This window comes from Danaus plexippus, chromosome 11 (genome assembly GCF_018135715.1).
Source record: "Danaus plexippus chromosome 11, MEX_DaPlex, whole genome shotgun sequence".
In the NCBI taxonomy this organism is placed as follows: domain Eukaryota; kingdom Metazoa; phylum Arthropoda; class Insecta; order Lepidoptera; family Nymphalidae; genus Danaus; species Danaus plexippus.
Genome location: NC_083544.1, coordinates 6,359,678 through 6,372,828, shown reverse-complemented (window position 1 = coordinate 6,372,828; position 13,151 = coordinate 6,359,678).

Genomic DNA, 13,151 nt, shown 5'->3' with positions numbered 1-13,151 from the left:
TTATTTTACTATCGAGCTATCAAGTGTTACGTATTAATTTAAGATACATTGCCATGTCTTTTGAATAATGGCAATATGAGGAACTCTCTCTCTCTCTCTCTCTCTCCATATACATATGTGTGTGCGCTATTATATGAAAAATGTCGGTTTATATTTAATAATCGTATAACACATTGTTGATCGCCCATTAAAGGGAGTTTAAAAAAATTAATAACAAATAACAAAGTGGACATAACAAAGGTTGTTATAAAACATAATTCACATAACGTGTTGACCTTTATATAGCCTTAGAGCGCATCCTTATAACACGGATGTGATGACTATCAACAGGATCCACAGTACATATGGAATCTTAAATCGACCATACAAATTTATATATCTACAAAAGAGAAACCTAATCCAACACAAATAAGATATACTTTTAATTTTCTTTATACATGAAGGTTTGTTTAAATGTGTTATAATTAATTTGTACCTTTTAATATCTTTCAATTAAAGTTCATATATTTATTAATAAATGAATGACGATGAGATTACCGAATACATTGATAAAAAATGTCTTCGTAGTCAAAGAAAAACTTATAAACTTATCTCGTGATCAGTCAACTGACTCCAACGCGAGACATGAATCTTACTTTCGTTCCGGACTTCCAATCTTAAAGCTTTCACACAATTATCGTGCTTTGATTGTACGAGATAACTGCCATGAACTCTGGTTATAGTTGCCTTTATATTATTATATCATACTGTAGTGATTGATTGATATCCAAAAACCGTAAGATAAATGACTTAGAATACTGGATTTATCTGATTATGATGAAAAAATTTAATGGGTATACAGGAACACTCGAAATGTTCTTTATTGAAAAAATAAACTTTTTTTTTTTGCTGAAACTTTACTAAAATGAGTTTTTTTTAAATATATAAATCACAAACAAAAATTTACGCAGTCGGAACCACGGACAGTAGTTAGTTTTAAATAAAACATTGAATGTAAACTTATAATGATTGTATTAAAATTAATTAATTTCCGGTCATTATATCGGAGGTCATCCTAAATAATTCTTATAAATTCTATTTGCCAGACCATCAACAACAAAGTCAGTTGAAACTAAATTTTCATTATACTACAATATATTATATCTTCTATATTTTATATATTTAAAACCATAATAAAACATGTATAATAAAGTGTAAAGCACGCGATCGTATACCTAATCATTGTTTTTGGTTGCAACATGTGCATAACCGATTATTTAAAGAGACAATGTTGTCTTTACGTTCGCACGAGTACGGATGATTCTCACGGGTGTCGAAGGTCGTGGATTTTGTTCTTACAACACGCTTCAAATAATTTGATTTCGTAATACCCTAAAGCAAGACTCGGAGACCGTTTAGTGAAACGCAAATATTATTAAGGGTGATATAATTTGTTTTGTGAGGAGTCGTTATCAAGGATCTTTATGTCTGGTCACGATCTGATTGATATTTTATCGCGATAAATGACTTTCAGCTGCAAATTATGATATATGATTATTTAAATATTTACCTCTACATTCTTATAGATATGTTTTTGTATATATGAAAGGTTAAATTCTGTATAAAACCGTTTTAGTTAAAAACAAGTAAATTATTTTTTCAGTTTTAAAATAGAACAGATATAAATATCATAACAGAAGATTCGAGATTTCTGTTTCAAATAAATATATTTCAATAGTCATCAATAACAATAAATATATAAGATAGAATTATTAATTGTAGGCGCGAAGAACAGGTCCGGTCTCTACCAACCCATGAAGTATCGAACAATAAAGAATAATTTATATGACAAGTTGACAGATTGGCGTTGAACAATTGGCATTTGCATTTTCCCACCTCCGGGCAGGGCTTAGATAACCCGCTTTCACTCCTGTTAAATCACGAGCGCTCCCAAAAGGTAAGGTTATAACGTAAAAGGTCAAATATTTCACAAAAAAATAATTTAAAACAAGTATTAAAAAAAACTATTAATTAAAACTATCAGATTAAAGAAATCGTGTAATTTATTAATCTTTATTTTTTGCTTGCTAATGATTATTATTAGTGCTGCTAGTATTTTGATTATGACTATGGAATAGACACAGAACTACAAAAGAACAGCAAAATTTTTTTTTGGTAGATTAAATTATTGTATATGGTAACCCTATATTTGCGGAATGCTTCCTCAATCTGGTGCTTCATAACCTCTAACCCACGTATCAACTCAACAGTGAACAAATATCACGACTATGACATAATATGCAATCAATAAAAAAATCTATCATCGAACAAAGTATGAGTAAAACGTGTTGAGATGACCAAATACGGAGTATAGAGTAATGCAAAAATGTTAATTTCTTTTATTTTAACGAACTACCCACATCCTTTGTTACCAACGGTTTAAACTATGTCCCTTTAAAACTTTAAGTATAAGTATTTTAAAGCAATTCATAATGCTCCGTTTACGTAATTTGAAAATAATACCAAAGTTATATCTAATAATTCATTTACTATAACAAATTGTATTTGGTTTATTAGAATTTATATGAACAGTCCGACTATTTCAATGAAAACACCAGGACGTACGTCCGTTGAAACATTTTGGCGGGATTAACTTTTAATAATCGTATGAATAGCACACAATATCTTCTTTATAATAACAGAGATTAGTTGACCATTGAAATAACTAATCAATGATCCACTCACAGACACTGAATACCTTTTGAAATTGATTTTTTATGAATTTTGAACGCAATTATTTTAATCCCTATTAATATCAAAGATTTTCGCCTGCACTCATATGAATAACACCAAGATCTTTTATTATTTTATAACTCCATAACCCGACGTTTCGGCTTGAAAACCTTCCTCATCTCGTCTGCCCGTAATAAGGAATCGAAATGTCTCAACGTTTATCACGTATGACGTAGGACGTTTAATACGTAGTTATAAAAAAAAAATTTCGTTGTATCTTAAAAAAAACCTGGTTTCAACTATTTACTTTTGTTCTAACTATAAAGCTAATACATTACAATGTAAATTGCAACACTTCGGTAAATATAATAAAATGCCAAAGTTATCAATGAAAACTATAATGAAGCTGGTTTTAAAACAACAAAATTAAATAGGTCATTAAGGTGTAAAACTAAGAGCTGTCATTGATCATTTTATCAGATATATATATATATATATATATGTTAGAGATAGTAACTGATATCAACCTTTAAAGTAATTCGTTTAACTAATTCGCAACTTGTAAAACCTCTTTGGATGCTTTAATGTTCATTTGTTAAGTTAGCTATCGACGTCACTATAACTGTCAGTATTGCATTATATACACATACACATACATATATTTGTTTAGTTGCACGAAACTAAAAAAATATATAATGTAATTTGAGATTAGGATCGATTTAAAGGGACAGGCGACCCAGTGAGTCAGCAAGGATATACCAACATTTAGGAGATATTACGAAGAGACAGAGAACTGCTAATGCTTCGTACTTAAACCCTCTCAGAACAAAAGAATAGTGAATAAAGTGAACACAGTCCAAAGCATTAAAACACAATTTTAAATCTAATTACTTGAGACGAAACCTCTCAGCATTCCATGGAATATAGCATATATTATAAACAAAAATAGGAAAATTTAAGTGGTTTCTCAAAAGAAGTTTCATACTTCGCATTCTGAAAACCTTAACGTTGCAAAATGCAGAAACACATTAACCTATTGAAAAACACAATGTACTTCGAAACAAAACACTAGAATAATAATGTGTAATATGTATATATCGGCGCAAGCAGCTTCAACGACGGATGCAACATGAAAATAACTGGCACCAATTATTATAACACCTTATTGGTCGTCGTTACTATTGTTAAGAGTAAAACGAAATCAAAGAGAATAGAACTATGTTTGAATTCTGGTTTAAATATGACGTCTGGACGCACGGCAGCGGACGGCAGAGTTCAGCGAGTGCGGAGCATAAAGAACCTTCGAGAAATACAAGAACATTTAGAAGAATTGAAGTTTCATTTTAAAATATCTGGATCTTACTGAAACAAGTGACATTAGAGACGTCAGCGAGGCTGGCGTCCTGTCTTTAAAATAATGAATTTATAATAAAATCCGATATATATATTAAGCAGTAAAATAGTCTGAAATAAAGATACAGTAAATGAAAAAGTATTGTTATTATAAATGTCTGGCATATCAGTATCGACACTGGTAACCTATTGAAAATCAACGTAATGAACGTAAACAGATTTAAATCTGTTTAATTAGTTTAAATGTATATTAAATTATGAAGATTGAGAATAACAAGCTAGTAAACATAACCATATCACAGAGTATTTAAAATTATGAACAAATAATAAATGAGAATTTCTACGTAACAATTAAATGAAAGTGATAATTTTCGGATTACTACGCGTATTTTATCATTTTAAAAACTACATACTCCCGACGTTTCGGTTACTTTGCAGCAACCGTGATCACGGGCAGACGAGATGTGCACATGTGAAAAATATTAGTTTCATTTAAATGAATACTCGCGAAAGTCTTAGATATCATTCTACGTAACAACATATTTCTGCAATCTCGTTTTATGTCAATACACACGATTACTCTTTTATGTAAGAAAACTAAATACTTTTGGTTAACATATTATGAACTTCCCTTTAATCTACAATGAGTATAAAAATAACCTTAATAGTAGTATTAAAATACACACCGCAATGCATATTATATTTTACTGTCATTGAAAAAACCCTCGTCACAGTCATAATCTTGACCGTACTCGAAAGTTGAAGATTATTGGGTTTGTTAGTAATATCCACCTGAACCTATTTTTATTCATTTTCCCCAGGAATATAGTGACAACCACCATAAAATTATGTTCTCTAGATAAGTTCGATTATAGCTATATATAAAATTTCTTTAATAAGAAAACTGACACGAGAAAACAAAAATTATAAATAATTGAAGTATACGTATATATTTACATGATATTCAAATTAATTATGTTACAACTTATTTTTAAATGATTGTGTTACTACTTAATTTTCCATATCAAATCTCAGTTAATACCAATGATCAGCGACCTCCTTTAGGAAAACTAATTTGTATTTTCTATTTAGTCTCTGCTCACTTCGACCCAATACCATCTTCATAGAAGAAATGTAGTCAACCTATTGCAACACTTTTGAGATCTAAGAAACAGTTGCTGACATTTAAGTTAGCTAGACATCAGCTAACACAACCATACCATGGATACTGTTACTCGATACATTGAAAGACGTGATAAGTTAAGTTTGTCATAAATAAAGGGTCAGACCATGAGGCAATCAATAACATAAAACCATCGGAACAAACTGAGCGTTTGGGTGAGGTTTACTTCTATCTTATAATCTAGGGTGATAATATGAATGTACAAAAAATTATTGAATTAATTTCTTAAATGTAAAAAGAACAAAAATGTAAGTATCTTCAAGTAAGCTTAAAGGTACCTGGAGTTCAACGAGGAAGAGCAAACCTATGGGGCGTTGACTATTTTTTTTAAGTTACTATTCTTAGTCTATTACTAGCGTCCTAGAGAAGAATTAAAATATATGGAGAATTAAGCGTTTTATAGCCCTATCCCTACAGCACAGAAAATTATAATAGGATGAAAGATTATGTAAAAAGTTTTTATGAAGCAAATACTAAGAAGTTTCAGAATTTCTAGTGAAACATTTGCCACCTGCAAGAAATCTACTACGATCTATGAGGCTGCTAGCCGAAAACAAATAAAGAGAGACCAAAGGCCAGATAAAGAGAGACTTGTTTTGCTGTACGACTGGATATTAAACCTGTCACTGTGTAAAGAGTTGGAGCTATTACAAAAAAAGCCGGAGTTAGGTAAACTACATATACTCGTAGTAAGCGATTGTTATGGTCAATGCAAATTTTGGGCGAAAATAAAAACAAAAAAATCTTACTTCTCTTCTTCCGTATAGGGCAGTGTCTCATAGGTTCAGCCAGAGGAGGTAGTGAGGACCAAAAGAAGTGTATCTCAACCGCTCGGAATTGTATAATATAATTCCTTCATCCCCTTTTTACCTACGGTCAATAGATATCTTTATCTTATATTTTATCTTACTTATCTCTTAGTTAGCGTCTGTATTCCCTCCCACTTAACATTTGGAGGACTTCAAGGAAAAATGAATGCTTTTGTACTCTTATCATCTACGGCTACATTTTATCATCTGTGCAATCTTAAATAATAATGATTTTGATGTCTAAATTTTGACAGTTCCTATCTCTAATTAAATCTTTATCTTACTATAAAAAAATATCATAGATTTACATGAGATTGTAAAAGGATAGTGTCAACAACTTTCTCCTTTTTGAAGTTGAAAAGTAGCCTAAATTACTCTTTATGACCTTCTTATCTGCTAGTAAAATTCTCATCAAAACTCGATCCAGCCGTTCTAGCCGGAACACAAACAAATAAACAAAGAAACCGACAGTGAAAAAACGTTTATTTAAAATTACGAACAGACAATACAATTATATTTATTAATATGGATATATTATGTTACTTCATCATTAGGTTTTTATATACGCTATCGATTATATTGTTATATTTCAGCATTCGTTTAACATAACATTTGAAGTTAATTAATTGCAGGTAAACGAAACATTTTTATTATTTTATCCAATACAGCAGAACGTACTTCCTGCGGAACATCTTGGCGTGGTTACTTTTACATTCATATGAACAACACGCTATTTCCTTCAGACAACTAGTTAACCATTCAAGTAGTTAAAACGTTGACCCACTGACTTTTATTGAATACTATACGAATTCTATTCTATTTAGACTTTAGGACATAATAATTTTTTTAACCAAGTTGTACATCACATTGTTACACATCGATAAAAATATCGATGTAATAAAATTTAAAAAAAATCACCTGTCAGCAACCTGCTAGTTACAGTCGCGATATAAAAAGAGTTATTAAAAAACGATAACATATTTGAATAAGCCAATATAAATGTACATATTTTAATTGCCATAGGCGAAAGGTTACGTCAACTTGTGCAACACAGTCAAGATTTATTCATATGATAAACAATGTATGAAGTGGAAAAGATAGTTTTTAATCTTTGAATAACAGGAAAATATGAAAAAAAATCATAGATTTTATTACAGATTTAGACTCTATATTCTGACTGGATTTTTCACATCTATATTTGTATTAAATATAAACGTATGTTAAAAATAATTGGACTAAACATAGGTTTAAAACGCGTGAAAAGTATTATCTTGATTCAATATTTTGGGCTATGTGTAAGAACATTTCAATGATATTTAAATCTCGCTGTAATATATAGATATATATATATTATATTACATATTTGCTGTTACGATATCTAACCATCAAATATGTTGATAGATATTTCGGTAGGCAATACAATCAAGCAGATCGTTACGATCGATAAGCGTTACGAGAACGACGTAAAACAATTGATTGAAAAGAAAAAGCGTCTGCAGCGAACTCGTACGAGCCGACACCTAGATCCAACTATAAAATGCCAATCATACGAATTTCCATTGAACAATAGTGTACGGAGGCAGGTGAGTATTATGATATAACAATGGCTCACAAATGACTTTCACTCTATTGAATTTTATCTAAGATACTTTAATCCTTCCTAATAATGTGATGAAATATCCCATTTGAATGATCAGCTTTAAATGTGGGTTCATTATGTCATATTAATATAAAAAGTCGGGATTTTTTTTTTTTTGAACTTACGAGATGTTTTTTGATAACATTTATCTGACATGTATCAGCGTTTTTTTTTTTGTTTACAAGAAAAAATGTATTCTGCAAAAGTTTTCATGCTAATTAATTTTTTATGCTTTAAAACTATTGTAATTTAAAACTTCACGAAGGCTTACCTCTTTTGAGTTTATTTTTTCCCCAAAAAATTGAGTATTTTAAAACATTTTTTGAAAAACCACCATAATTCATAGACGCATACTTCCAAATTCTTTTTTGAATTTTCTAATATAATTAACTAGTGTATATTTTTATTCTACTCGATAAATCTTTACACGCAACAGAGAGAGGTCTGAAACTATTAAAGAGAGTCTAATCTTATATGTCCTAATGAAAATTAGCTCTTTAGCTTTAGTTGGAGGATATTGTCTAGTCTAAATTTTTAACTTTACACATTTATTATATATACGTATAAGTGTACAAAACTTGAAACTAATTAAAAAAACGCTATCAACTTCATGAGTGCGACCGAAGAGACACGTATAATAATTACATTTATCCTTATAAAAATCTAAATTTTAAATTAACAAATCTTCAAAAAATTTGAAAGGATATTTTGTTTAGTAGCAAAAACTAACGATCAACCTAAATCCAAGAATATAAGGACCAAGGCGGCAATTATTTTAATGCAATTTTATAGCCTGTTTGACAACTGAATGCTTATAATAAATTTTACGACTTTTACTATTAATATTTTATATACATTATCGCTGCTAAATGGACGTACTTAGATAATTTGCAAGCATATTAACTATGTAAATTTCATTATATTTATTTATTTATTATATATAATTTTTTTTTTTAATTTATTTTCATATTAACGTAATCACTTTTGCTTTAATCCTTAGTTCAACATTGCATAGATTTTTTTGTTAAAAATAATACATGTAAAAAAAATAACACAAAATAAGGAATACTCATTGTGTGAAAAGTAGTGATTAATAATTGTATTTATGGATACAGTCGATGGTTTTAATTTATCTATGAAGATACAACAAAATTAAGATGTAATAAAACGGAATAAATTCACATAAAACTCACTCTAACATTGAGATTAAAGTAGGGTACTTACCTAAGTTTTACTTAAAAGACATTTTGATGATCATATATGAAAGCAATAAAAACCTTTCAAAAAAAGGTTTTATTTAAAGAATGAAACGGTTATTCTAATGTTTATAATAACGTTTAACGAACGTTTGTCTGGTCAAGGACTAAAGAGACTAGACGGCGTCCTCGGCACATCCTTTCACGACAGCTCTTTACAAATACCGAATGCCAACTCGCGAACACACTCAGTAAATAGAATAAACAAACGCTAGATACTAAACCTTTGACTTACATTAAAACCTCATACGGATGTACCGTGAATAATTTAACAAAAGAAATGGGATATGTGTGACGTCACAATGAACACAAGTAAAGGAATTATAAAGAAGAAACAAGATTTACAAGATATTTACTATATAATATTTTACAAAAACCTTCGCTCACTCATCATTCCAACTTGGTCAGGTTGTCTCTCGACACAGGCCTTTAAAGCCTGATAAAACATTTAATAGCTATGTGAATTCGGAAAATTAATAGTTAAACTATCATTTGCCTAAAAATTATCAACAAATAATTTCCACAGATTGTAAATTATTACATAAATATATGCGTATAGCGTACGTCATGAAATAAGTGAATCGAACATTTGACACACTGAAACAGAAAGACATTCCAGAAAGAGAAGAAATATGAATAAGACATTTTATTATCTCCAAAATAGCTAAAGAACTTGAAAAAAACGGATAATTCGTCCGTGGTGACGCTGTCGTGTTAATTGGACTAACAGCAACAGTCAAATCGAAAAATATATATATAATTATTTAGAATTCACAAATCTATTACATATAATAAAATCGTTCACGGGGTCAATTCTATACATTGAAAATAAATGAGAATAAATCCCTATAGGGTGTTCCTAGAAGAAAATGATGATAAAATATTATTTTTGAAAATTTTGTCTGTCTGTCTGTCTGTTGTACACTTATTACTTAAAAACTACTGGACGGATTTGAATATAATTTTATATGGGGGTTGCTGATCACCTGATGCAACATTTAGGGTACCTTTTACCACGGAAAAATGTCTCATTTTCATGGGAATTTTTTTAAACTACTTTGAACCAAACTTATGTAAAGTTACTTGCATTGAACACTTAATGGTTTTAATAATGACATGTTGTATTTAATTAATGTACTAATTTCCGAGGGACAAACCATGAGTTTTGTCGGTGTAGATCTGCATATGCCCTGTCTTTGTCATGGACAGAGCCTGTTTATACTCACTGAAACTGCTAATACTACTTCCAACATTGTTTATGAAAAAAATTTGTAGTAAGTTACTTTTTCTACGCGAATAAAATCGCGGGCACAGCTAGTAGACAATAGAAATGTTCTTATATGTAAGTATATCCATGTAAGTATTTATATGTGACGATTCTTGCTTCTTCGGCGGTATAAAATGGTCTCGGTTTATAATTGAGTAAATAAATTAAAATAATATTTCAGTCAGCGTAAACTTCACGTTTGTTGTCAACGTAAGTTAGAACTAAGAAGGTGTAACCTTACCAGAAACTGTTAGGCATATTGTATAGTGTTGTCGTTGTTAGTAACAAAATATTACGCATTTATTTAAAAAAATAATCTGTTATTATTAATTATTGCATTCGGTAGATACTAGTTCTATTCAAGGCTTTGTTTGCAACTGTACTTTACCTAAATTAAAAAATTACCTTTGGTCTCATAACAAATTTTTTTATGCTAAAGGGGGCAACCGAGCATACCGCCTACCTGATGGAGGTATTACCGTCGCGCGGAAAGGACCCCCGCCGGGTGCCACCCTTCTCATAGGAGGAGGGAGGGTCAGGGTGAGCCCGACCATGAAATATCTGGGGCTCACCCTTGACGGAGGGTGGACCTTCGTGCCCCATTTCAGGGAGTTGGGGCCGAAGGTCATGAGGACGGCAGGTGCGCTGGGGAAATTCCTCCCGAACCTCGGAGGACCCAGCGCAGCTTGCAGGCGGCTATACTCTGGGGTCTGTCAGAGTATAGCCACGTACGGTGCTCCCGTTTGGGCTGATCGACCGATGAGCCGCGGGGTCAAGGCCCTACTGCGCTCGGCGCAAAGGGCACCAGCGGTGAGGGTGATTAGGGGGTACTGTACGGTCTCTTGGGCCGTAGCGACGGCTCTTGCTGGCGATCCGCCCTGGGATCTGGTGGCGTCGGTTCTCACCGAGGTGTTCTCTTACGTCTCGGGTAGGAGGGCTCTCGGAGAGAACCCTTCGTCAGAGGAGATCCGGGCGGTTCGCCGGCAGGGGGAGTCGCGCCTTATGCGGGAGTGGGGGGAGGACCTGGCGGGCCACCCGTACGGTAAACGTACAACGGCTGCGCTCCGTCCGGTCCTAGAGCGCTGGATGAGGCGGAAACGCAAACCCCTTACTTTCCGTCTGACGCAGGTTTTCACCGGGCACGGCTGCTTCGGTGACTACTTGTGTCGGGTGGCCAGGAGAGAGCCGGGAGGAGGCTGCCATGAGTGCGGCGCTGCGGTGGACTCAGCCCAGCACACCCTCGAGGTGTGCCCGAGATGGGCTGCGCAGCGCCAAGACCTTGTGGCGGCGCTCGGCGGAGTGGGCTTGTCGCTTTCGAGTGTCGCGGAGAAGATGCTTGAGAGTGACAGGTCCTGGATGGCGGTGTCCTCCTTCTGTGAGACGGTCATGTCCACGAAGGAGGCATCTGAGCGGGAACGGGAGGTTGCGGCTGATGCACCCTCCCTCCGCAGACGACGGACGGGGGCGCGCCGGGGGCGATATCAACGCCTCCTCCAATAGCGCCCCTGCGCCCCGGGCTGGGGTCGGGCTGGTAACCCGGCTCCTGTGAAAGCCCGGCGTCGTCGGGGCGATCCTAATTGCCGGGATCGCCCCCTTTCTCCGAGGCAGTAAGTCCGGTCTTTGCCAGGACCGGCCAGTCGCTGGTGTGCCCTGTCGCTGACAGATCCGGGGTGCACCAACATAGCGGCCGATGGCTTTCGCAGTGGTTTTAGTGAGTAGGGACCTGCCCAGGTCGAGTCTCACACATCCTCTCCGGCCCCACCAAGGCCGGTGAGACGGCTCGTAAAAAGAGTTTCCCTGCGTCATCAAAAAAAAAAAAAAAAAAAGGTATTACCGTCGCCCATGGACATCCACAACATAGTTTTGCGGATCTGTTGCCACCCTTGATTAGGTAAGAGGAGGAGCAAAACGTGGGAAAGGGAAGGAAAAGAGAAGGGGTAGGAAAAGTAAGGAAAAGGTAAACGGCAACCGGCTCTCTCACTCATCGGACGAAAGGCAGCCATTAAAACTATTTCACACCGATCTTCTGTGAGAGGGTGGTACTTCGCCGGTCGAGCCAGCCCATGCTCAAGCTGCAGAAACTTGACCACAGCTAGGCTCTACAACCTACAATTAGACTTAACAACAAGAGTATAACTACACACTCAAAACTTGAATTTACAGTATTAGTGAGTTTTGTCCTAGAACCTTCTAAAATACATACCTAAAGTAAGGACGAAGGATCCGATATCAGTTTCCGAGGAATAGTTTTTGTATTAGCATCCGTTAATTTATTACCAGAACTTTAACCTTAATTCTCAAGATAAGGATGAAATTTTTAACAATATATTTTTTTAATTCTAAAAAACGGTCGCTAACGTTCTTAATTAAAAAAAAATATATTCTGAGCAACGGCTACATTTTTAATTATTAGTTATAATAATACTGTTTTTTTATATATAGTACAAGTGAAACATAATTTAAGGGTAATAGAGACGTTATTAAATCGAATTTAAATTAAATATAGTAGGGTCGTGGAGAATAACGCGTAGTTAGAAATGGTGATGTGAAGTCATGCTCAGTTTATTTGAATGGACCCTATTTTAAATTTAAGCTCTGGCTTCATTCATACTGAATTATTTGGAATGTTTTACTAATGTACTTTTTTATGAATGAAACCATTAAATGCGAAAGAATTATATAAATAAAATATATTCTGTCACAGAGTGTCCAAGTGGTGTCACGTATTGTTGCTATAACACATGTATGGCTTCCAATTGACCACAATAGGAATCACATATGTGCTTTCTATAGTAAAAAGTTTTTAGGATTTAAAAGACAACTTTTAACTAAATGTATTTTACTGTGCTCCTATCAATTTTCGGGGATATAATGTAAATAATTTTAACGTGATGTTTATATATACATTTAATAATATTCCATATAAGACCAC